Here is a 13224-nt window from a genome sequence, read left to right as displayed (position 1 = left end):
CACCAACAGTGTAAGAGGGTTCCCTTTTCTCCACACCCTCTCCAGCATTTATTATTTGTAGACTTTTGGATCGCAGCCATTCTGACTGGTGTGAAATGGTATCTCATAGTGGTTTTGATTTGCATTTCTCTGATAATGAGTGATGTTGAGCATCTTTTCATGTGTTTGTTAGCCATCTGTATGTCTTCTTTGGAGAAATGTCTATTTAGTTCTTTGGCCCATTTTTTGATTGGGTCATTTATTTTTCTGGAGTTGAGCTGGAGGAGTTGCTTGTATATTTTTGAGATTAGTTGTTTGTCGGTTGCTTCATTTGCTATTATTTTCTCCCATTCTGAAGGCTGTCTTTTTACCTTGCTAATAGTTTCCTTTGTTGTGCAGAAGCTTTTAAGTTTAATTAGGTCCCATTTGTTTATTTTTGCTTTGATTTCCAATATTCTGGGAGGTGGGTCATAGAGGATCCTGCTGTGATGTATGTCAGAGAGTGTTTTGCCTATGTTCTCCTCTAGGAGTTTTATAGTTTCTGGTCTTACGTTGAGATCTTTAATCCATTTTGAGTTTATTTTTGTATATGGTGTTAGAAAGTGTTCTAGTTTCATTCTTTTACAAGTGGTTGACCAGATTTCCCAGCACCACTTGTTAAAGAGATTGTCTTTAATCCATTGTATATTCTTGCCTCCTTTGTCAAAGATAAGGTGTCCATATGTGCGTGGATTTATCTCTGGGCTTTCTATTTTGTTCCATTGATCTATATTTCTGTCTTTGTGCCAGTACCATACTGACTTGATAACTGTGGCTTTGTAGTAGAGCCTGAAGTCAGGTAGGTTGATTCCTCCAGTTCCATTCTTCTTTCTCAAGATCGCTTTGGCTATTCGAGGTTTTTTGTATTTCCATACAAATTGTGAAATTATTTGTTCTAGCTCTGTGAAGAATACTGTTGGCAGCTTGATAGGGATTGCATTGAATCTATAAATTGCTTTGGGTAGTATACTCATTTTCACTATATTGATTCTTCCAATCTATGAACATGGTATATTTCTCCATCTATTAGTGTCCTCTTTGATTTCTTTCACCAGTGTTTTATAGTTTTATATATATAGGTCTTTAGTTTCTTTAGGTAGATATATTCCTAAGTATTTTATTCTTTCCGTTGCAATGGTGAATGGAATTGTTTCCTTAATTTCTCTTTCTGTTTTCTCATTATTAGTGTATAGGAATGCAAGGGATTTCTGTGTGTTGATTTTATATCCTGCAACTTTACTATAATCATTGATTAGTTCTAGTAATTTTCTGGTGGAGTCTTTAGGGTTTTCTATGTAGAGGATCATGTCATCTGCAAATAGTGAGAGTTTTACTTCTTCTTTTCCAATTTGGATTCCTTTTATGTCTTTTTCTGCTCTGATTGCTGTGGCCAAAACTTCCAAAACTATGTTGAATAGTAATGGTGAAAGTGGGCACCCTTGTCTTGTTCCTGACTTTAGAGGAAATGCTTTCAATTTTTCACCATTGAGGATAATGTTTGCTGTGGGTTTGTCATATATAGCTTTTATTATGTTGAGGTATGTTCCTTCTATTCCTGCTTTCTGGAGAGTTTTTATCATAAATGGGTGTTGAATTTTGTCAAAGGCTTTCTCTGCATCTTTTGAGATAATCATATGGTTTTTGTTTTTCAATTTGTTAATGTGGTGTATTACATTGATTGATTTGCGGATATTGAAGAATCCTTGCATCCCTGGGATAAAGCCCACTTGGTCATGGTGTATGATCTTTTTAATATGTTGTTGAATTCTGATTGCTAGAATTTTGTTTAGGATTTTTGCATCTATGTTCATCAGTGATATTGGCCTGTAGTTTTCTTTTTTTTTGTGGGATCTTTGTCAGGTTTTGGTATTAGGGTGATGGTAGCCTCATAGAATGAGTTTGGAATGAGCAGCTCAAGTGATGAGGTGTTTGGTGAGCGCCAATGCTGCGACTTATCGCCTCCCCGCCACTCGGTTATCTGGGTATAAAACCGGCGCACCTTCTCAGGCAGATGTTAACCGTCCAGACCCCCAAGAAGTTTTAGTTAGCAAAGAAGCCTGCTTACAGTTTTATAGATAATGTCTCTCTGGGGCTGCGATTGCCCCCTTCCGGCTCTGGCTGCCTGTCACCAGAGGGGGAAGGTCTGCAGCCGGCTATCTCTGATCAATTCTTTGTTCCATGCGCGGGCCTGGCAGTGTCTTAGGTTGGGGCTGGCTTTTCACGTGGTAGATATCCCACAGTCTGGTTTGCTCGCCCAAATTATTTTGCTCAGATAGTGCTCAGGGTATTCAGGCCAGATTCTTACTCTAAGCGATGCCAGCCCGTGCTGCACCTCCCTGTCCAGCCCCGCTTGTTAATGGCGCGTGCAGGCGTCTACGCTGCTTCTCCGCTGGGGGAGTTACCGTAGGACTCGCAATCTTCGAGTTTTAATTGTTTATTTATTTTTTCTTCCTGTTATGTTGCCCTCTGTGCTTCCAAAGCTCGGCACAGATTCGGCAGTGAGAAGGTTTCCTGGTGTTTGGAAACTTCTCTTTTTAAGACTCCCTTCCCGGGACGGAACTCCATCCCTCCCTCTTTTGTCACTTTTTTTGTCTTTTATATTTTTTCCTACCTCCTTTCGAAGAGTTGGATTGCTTTTCTGGGTGCCTGATGTCCTCTGCCGGCATTCAGAAATTGTTTTGTGGAATTTAGTTGACGTTTAAATGCTCTTTTAATGAATTTGTGGGGGAGAAAGTGTTCTCCCCGTCCTACTCCTCCGCCATATTGGCTCCTCCTCCTCTGGCTTTTTTGATAACCCAATGGGTGTTGGTAATTTGATCTCAGGTTCTTCTGACCTTTCTAAATCCAGCTTGAACATCTGGAAGCTCATGGTTCACATTCTATTGAAGCCTGGCTTTGGGAATTTTGAGCAGTACTTTGCGAATGTGTGAGATGAGTGAAGTTAAGTAGTAGTTTGCACACTCGATGGATTGCCTTTTATTGCAGTTGGAATGAAAACTGAACTTTTCCAGTGGTCTGGCCACAGCTGTGTCTTCCAAATCTGCTGGCATATAGAGGGCAGCACACTCACAACATCATCTTTTAGAATTTGAAAGAGCTCAACTGAATTCCACCACCTCCACGAGCTTTGTTTGTAGTTATGCTTCTAAAGTCCGACTTGACTTTGCATTCCAGGACGTCTGGCTCTAGGTGAGTGATCACACCATTGTGCTTAACTGGATCATTCAGATCTTTTGTGCATATTTCATCTGTGTATTCTTCCCTCCTCTTCTTAATAGCTTCTGCTTCTGTTACATCCGTACCATTTCTGTCCTTTATTGTGCCCCTCTTTGCATGAAATTTGCCCTTGGTATCTCTGATTTTCTCGAAGAGATCTGTAGGATTTCCCATTCTATTTATTTCCTGTATGAACTGGTATTGATAACTGAGGAAGGTTTAATCTCTCCTTGCTATTCTTTGGGACTCTGCATTCAAATGGGTATTGTTTTCATTTTCTCGTTTTTGTTTAGCGTCTTTGGTCTTTTCAGATCTTTGTAAGGCCTTATCACTTTGTTATTTTGCATTTCTTTTATATGGGAATGGTCTTTATCCCTGATTCCTGTACAATGTCACACCTCCACCCATAGGTCTTCAGGCACTCTGTCTATCAGATAGAATCCCCTGAATCTATTTATCACTTCCACTGTATAATCATAAGCGTTTTGATTTTGCACCTGTAAAATATGCTAATCCCCTATTTCATGCAGAGAAATCGTCACCCAGACTTTTTTCAAAGAAATACAGAGAACTCTTTCTGTTATTCAGGAAATACATGAAATATAGCTGTACCTATTTGATGTTTTAGCTCAGATATCAATTTCTGATTCATTGAAAATTCTCTATTTCATGTGTACAGCTCAGTTCAGTTTAGTTCAGTCACTCAGTCATGTCTGACTCTTTGCGACCCCATGAATTGCAGTATGCCAGGCTTCCCTATCCATCACCATCTCCCGGAGTTCATTCTAACTCACTTCCATCGAGTCAGTGATGCCGTCCAACCGTCTCATACTCTGTCATCCCCTTTTCCTTCTGTCCCCAATCTCTCCCATCATCAGAGTCTTTTCCAATGAGTCAACTCTTCCCATGAGGTGGCCAAAGTACTAGAGTTTCAGCTGTAGCATCAGTCCTTCCAAAGAAATCCCAGGGCTGATCTCCTTCCAAATGCACTGGTTGGATCCCCTTGCAGTCCAAGGGACTCTCAAGAGTCTTCTCCAACACCACAGATCAAAAGCATCAATTCTTCAGTGCTCAGCAATCTTCACAGTCCAACTCTCACATCCATATATGAAGACTGGAAAAACCATAGCCTTGACTAGACGAACCTTTCTTGGCAAAGTAATGTCTCTGCTTTTGAATATGCTATCTAGCTTGGTCATAACTTTTCTTCCAAGGAGTAAACGTCTTTTAATTTCATGGCTGCAGTCATCATCTGCAGTGATTTTGCAGCCCCCAAAAATAAAGTCTGACACTGTTTCCACTGTTTCACCATCTATTTCCCATGAAGTGATGGAACCAGATGCGATGATCTTCGTTGTCTTAATGTTGAGCTTTAAGCCAACTTTTTCACTCTCCTCTTTCACTTTCTTCTAGAGGCTTTTTAGTTCCTCTTCTCTGCCATAAGGGTGGTGTCATCTGTATATCTGAGGTTATTGATATTTCTCCCAGAAATCTTGATTCCAGCTTGCACTTCTTCCAGCCCACTGTTTCACATGATGCACTCTGCATGTAATTTAAATAAGCAGGGTGACAATATATAGGCTTGCGATCCTCCTTTTCCTAATTGGAACCAGTCTGTTGTTCCATGTCCAGTTCTAACTGTTTTTTCCTAACCTGCATATAGGTTTCATGTGTACAAATCTAGAAAAAGTTTCATATGTGAATAGTCGAGATTTCATATTTCATATGAGAACATTTCTCCCCAGATTGTTAAATGTGAAATACACAGAATTCCAAGTCTCATATCAGAAGACCTTCATTCAAGCTTTCTTGATGGAAATATACAGAATTTCAGAGCTCAAGCATGAAAATCTGTGGGAAAATTCTACATTTCTTGTAGGAGAATGAATGCACTTTTTTCAAATGTGAAGTAGACAGTATTCAATATTTCATGAAGGAAAGACAGCACAAAGATTTTCAAATGAGAAATATGAAAAAATTCCATATCTCATGTGAGAAATCCTGTGACCATATTTTGATATGTGAAATAGACATTTTCATATTTCCTGTCAAAGAATCTGCATCCTGATTTTCATATCTCTAATGTGAAAAATTCCACATTTTAATAAGAAAATATTGTATGTATACTTTCATGTGAGATGTACAGAGAATTCCACATTTCAAGTTGGAAAAATTGTCCCCAGATTTGTATATGTGACTAATAGAGAATTTTATATTTCACATTCTGGAAGATACATCTAGATTTTCAAATGTGAAACTGAGAATTTCATCTTTTATGAAGGACTATGTCATTTCAGATGTCTGTGCTTGAAACAGATAATACCTTCATCAAGAGGCGCCTTAATTCCTATTATTCTTCTGTCATTTGGGTGTTGTCATCTGGATAACTAAGTTATCATATCGCCCACATAAATTTTGTGTCTAGCTTGAGATTCATCTAGGATTTTATTTTTTCATGAGGTCCTCTGCACAGAAGTCAAATAACCAGGGCAACACTAGATAGCTTTGACTTATTCCTTTCCCGATTTTGAATCACTTCATTGTCCCGTGTCCAGGTCTAACTGTTGCAAATTTAATAGCGTACACATTTCCCAGGAGACAGGTAAGGAATTGTGATGTTCTTTTCTCTAAGAATTTTCCAAAATTACTTTTCTTTTTCAATGGTTTGTGTGTGATTCACAGTGTCCAAGTCATTAGCAGAAACAATTAAGCAGATATAGATGATTGTATAGTCTATACATCAATTTATGTGTACCTGTTATGACTGAATCACTAACTACACATTTCTGTGTTTTTTTGTTTGTTTATTTTTTGGTCATTGTTGTTATTGTTGTTTTCTCTCTTTATCAAGTAGTCAAGTACCAAGTAGTCAAGTCAAGTATGAACTTGCCAACTTATTCTACAGGAATTAAATTATGCCCATGGCAGTCTCTGACCCTTGAGACTCGCTGAATGGAATTAAGCTTTGAGATTTGAAATCAGACATCGGTACTCTGGGAAAATGTCAGGAACATTCAAAATATAGCTAGATATATTAAAGTGCTGACTTTTTGAGCCCAGTTATGCTATTATATTTTATGTGGAATGTTCTGCATTTCTTCATGCTGATGACAATTTATCATTAAGAGAAATTTTCTAGGGGGAAAACAACAACAACAACAAATGTGCTTGATTGCATGTTGGAAGTCAAAGTAATACCAGTTACGTGTGTACGTAAGCAACGTCCCATCAAACAGAGTAATTCATGTCCACTAATGTTTCATGTTTTGCTGTCAAGGAAAAAGAATAATAGAGCTTTCCAGGAAACACTGAGAAGTTCAAAGAAGGCAGAAATGTAGAAGGATATGAAATACACCTCTCTCAATGTATAGATCAGAAGTAACACTTCTACATGGTCAATAGTTTTCCCAGAGCATCAGATAAATACTAGCAGAAGACCCTAGTCCCCAGAGTGTTCCATGTGGGTTTCAGACATACCTGGGTGGGAAGGAATTAAGATGGGAAAAGAAGTATAAGAGGAAGCAAAACAAAACCTGAGCCTTGTGGTGGGAGATGGAGAAGCAGGGAAGAGATTTCCAGAATGAGGCAAGCCCCTTCAGTAAAGGGTAAATTGCTTTGGACTGAAAGGAAGCAAGGTAAGACAGCTGATGAAATATTATTTATATAGAGCAAAAGTTACACAGATAATGTGTGTCGTGGCTCTATATGGCCCAAACTGCAATGCAGCTCAACCAGTGTGCATGGGGTCTGGAAGCTGGACACAGGATTTAGAGTGCCATCCTGGGAGAGGACTGTTGTTGGCTATGTGGAGATGGCCTGAAGGAGAAAGGGTGACAGAGAATGAGATGGCTGGATTGCATCACCAATGCAATGGACACGAACTTGGGCAAACTTCAGGAAATGGTGAGGGACAGGGAGGTCTGGCACACTGTGGTTCATGGAGTTGCAGATACAACTGGGCAAATGAACAACAACAATTTCTTGAGATAAAGCTGTTCCAGGGGGAGTAGAAGAGGAAAACATTTGTGAGAACAATGGAAGCGCCAAGTTCTCCCCTAGAGACGGAGGAAGTGGGAAGAGTCTGGCCACCTGGATTAGTGCTCTCCTGAAAGGTGTGCCTTCTGGCCACCTTGTAGAGTCCACTTCTCACACAGCCCTGATCTGTAGTCAGCAGGCACCAGCATGTGTCCTGAGGGCCTGACCTCCTACTGGGTACCAGGTTCTCAGTTGGTGTGAGATGCCCAGCCCTGTTGGTGGATGCTCAGGCTGACCACATGTCACTCCACAGCCACAAGCCCAAGGGAGCTTCCTCCTTGACCACAGCAATGGACCTGAACTGGACTCAGCCTTGGGGTTGTCTATGGAAGGAAAGGTGGGAAAGGTCATGTCTGTCTTTTGTTTGTTTGTTTGTTTGTTTTCTATTGTTGGCCAGCCAGTGCAGCTTGCAGGATCTTAGTTCCCCAACTATGTATAGAATCCCTGCCCTCAGCAGTGAAAGTGCAGAGTCCTAACCACTCCAGGACTACCAGAGAGTTCCTAGTAGGTCATTTCTTGAGCCTGGCAGATGGCCCAGAAGTCTGACGTTGGCTGCTGAGAGGCAGCCTTCTATGGGTGAGGCTTGGGTGAAGTCACAAAACATCCCTCTCTCCCTGATCTCTGGGAGCCCTGTGACCATGGCCCATATCATAGAAACTTCTGGAGGTAGAGAGAACTGAAGGACGACATACCCCCTCCCCACTCATATTCCTTTCCTGGCTACAGACCCAAAGGCCTTCCAATAAATTCATCTGCTCTCAACCCATCTACAGAAAGCATGCTGTCCTCCTTCCTGGAAACCTTCCCTGAAGAAAAGGTTGAAATCATGTCCTCTGCTTCTTCCTAACATAACATGTGAAGGCTTTTCTGTACATCCAGTGTTAAGCTTATGCTAGACAGTTATGGGTTTTCTTCCTTTTTTTTTTTTTTTTTTTGTTAAAACACATACTCCCCTTCACAACCAGGATGGTTTGAGCACAGGCCTTGCTCTGTTCTCAAGGCTCTGTCCCTCACAGTCTAGGAGAGAAGTAAAGAAAGTTGGGGCCAGAACGAGAGTTGGGTGGGGACTTTTAGCAGCAGTGGTCTGCAAGAAGGGGTCCACAGGAGCAGGCTGTGTCCTGGAAAATCTGGGTGGGTGGGCATTTGTTGATGTTTAGAAGTCACCTGGGAGCTGAGTCATCACCTGCATACTCCCCACCTGTCCTTGAGGTGAGCCCTCTCCAGGGACTCCTGATCTAAAGAACGCATTAATGTACTAAGGTGGCCACAAGATATACAAGAGACCTAAACAACAGGAAATTGTTTTCTCCCAGTTCTGGAGGCTAGAAGTCCAGGATCAAGGTGTTGACAGTGTGGTTTCTCGGGAGATCTCTTTCCCTGATGCACAAACAGCTGCATTCTTGTGTCCTCCTGTCCCTTTATGTCCATGCATCCTTGATGTCTTGTGTGTCCTAATTTCCTTTTTTTTTTTTTTTCTGGCCATGCTGCTTCACTTCTGGGTCTTAGTTTCCAGTCCAGGGATTGAAATGGGGCCCTTGGCCGTGAAAATTCTGAGCCCTAACCACTGGCCTTGCAGGGAATTCTGCTCTCTCTTTTTATGTAGAGAACCATCAGATTGGACTAGGACTTACCCTAGTGCCTTCGTTGAGTTTAACTACCTTGTTAAGAATATCATCTACAAATATAGTCACATTCCAAAGTGTAGGGGGATAGGACTTCTACAGATAATTTTTTAAATGAATTAATTTATTTGATGGCACCAATTGTTAGTTGTGGCATGTGGGGTCTTTGGACTTCCTGGCAGCACGTGGGATCTAGTTCCCTGACCAGGGACTGAAGTCCAGCCCCCTGCACTGGGAGTGGAGAGCTTTAGCCACTGGATCATTGGGAAAGTCCCCTCAACATATGGATTTTGTAGGACACAATGAAGCCCAAAACAGGGTTGATGGTAGGGTGATGTGCCTGGCTACACATTGTGGTGTAGCTTCACGTTGCACCCTACCTGCTCCTTACAAATATCTGAGACGCTTAGTAACGTTGACTCCCTGGTCCCATTCCTGGAGATACTTATTCTGTGGGTATGGAGTAAGATCGGCAAAATCAACCAGAACTTTTCAAAATCAATCAGTACTTTTCAAAACTCTCTAGTACTCACTGTTTAATATGGACACCTTAAGCAGCCTGGGCAACACCTGGAGTTTGTGAGAAACGCAAGACTCTCAGGCCCCACTCACAACTGTTGGACGAGAATATGTTTTTACACAAGACACGTAGGGAAATCCTTAGATTCACTGAGGGTTACAAAGCACAGCCCAGGAGATTTGCAAGTGTGGCCCAAACTGAGAAGTTTGGATCCAGATCTCTGAGCTTTGCTTATACCCTAACTTCCTTTAGTACGAAGGACATCCAGAAGCCCCAGGACAGAGTGTGGAGGTCCTAGAATCTCTGAAGAGTGGTGGGGAGGATGAAGCTCCCAGCTCAAGGTACAACATCTGATTGGTTTATTGAATTACCAATAACACGCTTCTCCCAAGGCAGGTGCTCAGTGTGTCACATGAAGAAAAAATTAATTCCTGACCCTCAACCCTCAGGGTCTCCTGAAGGAGTAGATTCTTGGATATTTTAAGCATGTTTTTACTGTTGTTTGGGTTCCCCTTGTGCCTCAGCTGGTAAAGAATCTGCCTGCAATGTGGGAGACCTGAGTTTGATCCCTGGGTTGGGAAAATCCCCTGGAGACAGGAAAGGCTACCCAGTCCAGTATTCTAGCCTGGACGATTCCATGGACTGTATATAGTCCATGGGGTCAGGAAGGGTCAGACACGACTGAGGAACTTTCACTTTCACTGTTGTGGTTTAGTTGCTAAGTTGTGTCTGAGTCTTTTGTGACCCCATAGACTGTAGCCTGCCAGGCCCCTCTGTCCATGGTATTTCCCAGGCAAGAATACTGGACTGGGTTGCCATTTCTTCCTCCAGGAGATCTTTCCAACCCTTTCATTGAAACCAGGTCTTCTGCATTAACAGGTGGATTCTTAACTGCTGAACCACCAGAGATCAATCTTTCCCAAAGTATTGGATGATTTTACACCCTGGGACTCACGTCACATCAGAATCAAGTGAGGCAAACATTGAACTTTCAGATGCCCAGGCCCCCTCCTCAGGCAATTTTAGTTTCTTAGGTATGATATGCAGCCCTGGAATCTCTATGTTTAATAATGTCCCAGGTGATTCTGAGATTTGAACAATCTTTAGAAGCATATGAAAATGAAAGTGTTAGTCATCCAGTTGTGTTTGACTCTTTGCAAACCCATGGATAGTAGTTCCCCAGGCTCCTCTATCCATGGAATTCTCGAGGCAAGCATACTGAAGTGGATAGCCATTCCCTTCTCCAGGAGATCTTCCTGAACCAGGGATCAAACTCCGGTCTCCTCTACTGCAGGCAGACTTTTTACTGTCTGAGCCATTAGGGAAGCCTAGAAGCATAAATATGTAGTCAACATTTTCCTTCCTTTCCCCTAAGTTTTTGCAAACATTTTAAAATTGACATCCAAAATGTTTTTATTGTAAGTGTAAACACAGCAAAGGATGTACCTTTGGGCATACAATAAAAATAAACCCTTTAAGTAATCAAACTAGGAATTCCCTGGCAAACCAGCGTTTACTGCTCAATGCTATCACTCTGGTGATCTGGGTTCAGTCCCCGGTCAGGAAACTAAGATCCTGCAGGAAGTCTCATGGTGTATCCATAAATAAATAAAACTGTTAATATCATGCTTACAAATACATCCAGAAGAATGTAAAGAGCATAGAGTTCAAAAATATATATATTTTTATTCATTTATTTGGCTGCCTCGAGTCTTAGTCATGGCATGCAGGATCCTTTGTCCTTTCTACTGCCCTCTGGTATATGGGATCTTAACCACCATGTATTAAACGCACATTCCCTACATTGGAAGGCAGATTCTCAACCCATGGACCACGAGGGAAGTCCCTAGCCTTGGGTTTTGATACTCACCAACATTGCAGAAGGCCATGGCAAGGCAATCCAGCATTTTTGCCTGGAGAAGTCCATGGATAGAGGAGCCTGGCTGGCTACAGTCTATGGGGTCGCAAGAAGTCAGACACAACTGAGCAACTAGGCACAGCACTCACCATCAACCGTCTTAAAAGAGTCTAAAACGAGCTCTTTCTAATGGTCGGTTCTGTATTTTTTTCCCCTGCTTCATTGAGATGTAATGGACACATATTGTGTAAATTTAAGGTGAACACATGTTGATTTGATAAGAACAGTGTTTTTGATGTTATATCTGGTTACAACACTTGAGATCACGTTCATCAGTGAAGTTCATTTTTGTTCTAATTCAGTGACTCTGTTACCTTATAAGGAATGGAAATACACATATTTCTACTCTGAAACCCTCCCTCCCTCTATGTATCTGTGTGCACAGGGTTGTAAAGGCAGTGGGAAGGAAAGCTTGAGATATAATCTTGGTGGTGCAAAGGGGAAGGAGAGAGAAGACGGGGAGTGAGTGAGGAAGGCAGAAGGATGGGGACCAGGGTGTGACCTGACACCCCTGACCTGGTTTAAGAAAGCATGAGCCCCTGCCTAGAAAAAGCTCCTGGGGTTCAGCATGAAGATCCACAGTGAGGACCCCTGAAATCCAGCAGGTGCTGAGTCTTCAAGTGCAGATCATTTGGGAGTAAGCTTGCTTTCTGCTCTCCTCACCATGCCCACACGCCCCCAACCCACCACCCTTGCTCCCAGAAGAGGACAGGGGTTTGCTGTTTGCAGCTGGAGAATTTTCTGGTATTGGAGGTGAACCCCTGATTTTTCCATTCCTGATACCAGCCCGAGCTCTGTTGGAATAGCTATGTGGACCACCTTCCCCTGCCCTTAAGCTATTGAATCCCAAATAACTAAAGATGCAGATAAACTGGAGATAAGATGGTGGGCCTCTGGATGCCAGAGAGGGAAGTGGGGACTCTCACCACCCTGAGACCTGGAAAACAGCCCCTGGGTGGGGCCCTGCAGCCGCACCCACATTCTTTCCTCTCATTAACAATTTGGTAGAAAGGTTTCTAGTTGAAAGATCCCATGGGGAAAAACTGGCTCAGAAACCTGATTGGAGCACCATTTGGATACTATGGATTGGATTAGAATGGGCTTTCAAAGGCTTGGAATCTCCTGATCCAGCCTCACTGAGAAAAGGCTTTTGGAGAGCCAGGTAGGAGTTTCATGGACACTGGACACAGGAAGCAGTGCTGATATTTCCAGAGAAATCTTTCTGGGGCGTGGAGACAGAGATACTCCAGCTTCATCCTCCAGTGGGACTCAGAATAAGAAGTGTTTAGCTGCACTGAGTCAACTGGACTTCAGGAGCTGGTGAGCCATGGGGTTTGGAATGCTTCATTTTGTTCTCTACAGCCATGAGTGTGCAAAATTGCTCTGTAAAGGCCTAGAGAGTAAACGGGCATTAAGCGCCAATGCAGTCTCTGCCATTAGCAGAGTGAAATAGCCTCGGGTACCCACTCCAGTGTTCTTGCCTGGAGAATCCCAGGGACAGGGGAACCTGGTGGGCTGCTGTCTATGGGGCCACACAGAGTCGGACACGACTGAAGTGACTTAGCAGCAGCAGCAGCAGCAAATGATCATGGCTGTGTTCCAATAAAACTTTATTTGTGACACTGAAATTTAGATATCCTATAATTTTCACATATCGCAAAATATTCCTTTGTTTGCCCCCAAATTAAAAAAAATGTAAAAATATTAAATATATTTTTAAAAGTTAAAAAAAAAAAAAAAAACTAAAACCTAAAAATCATTCTTAGCTTGCTGGTTGGGAGAAAAAGCAAACAGGAAGCAAGCCAATTTGTAAATTCCTGTTTAAACCATTTGCCTATATAATGCAGCTAGCATCCCATTAGTGACTTGTGACATGAATTTAGTAGGCTGGATTC

The sequence above is a fragment of the Bos taurus genome, chromosome Y (genome assembly GCF_002263795.3).
Source record: "Bos taurus isolate L1 Dominette 01449 registration number 42190680 breed Hereford chromosome Y, ARS-UCD2.0, whole genome shotgun sequence".
In the NCBI taxonomy this organism is placed as follows: domain Eukaryota; kingdom Metazoa; phylum Chordata; class Mammalia; order Artiodactyla; family Bovidae; genus Bos; species Bos taurus.
The sequence above is the reverse complement of the archived record's forward strand: the minus strand, read 5'-3'. Positions refer to the sequence as shown.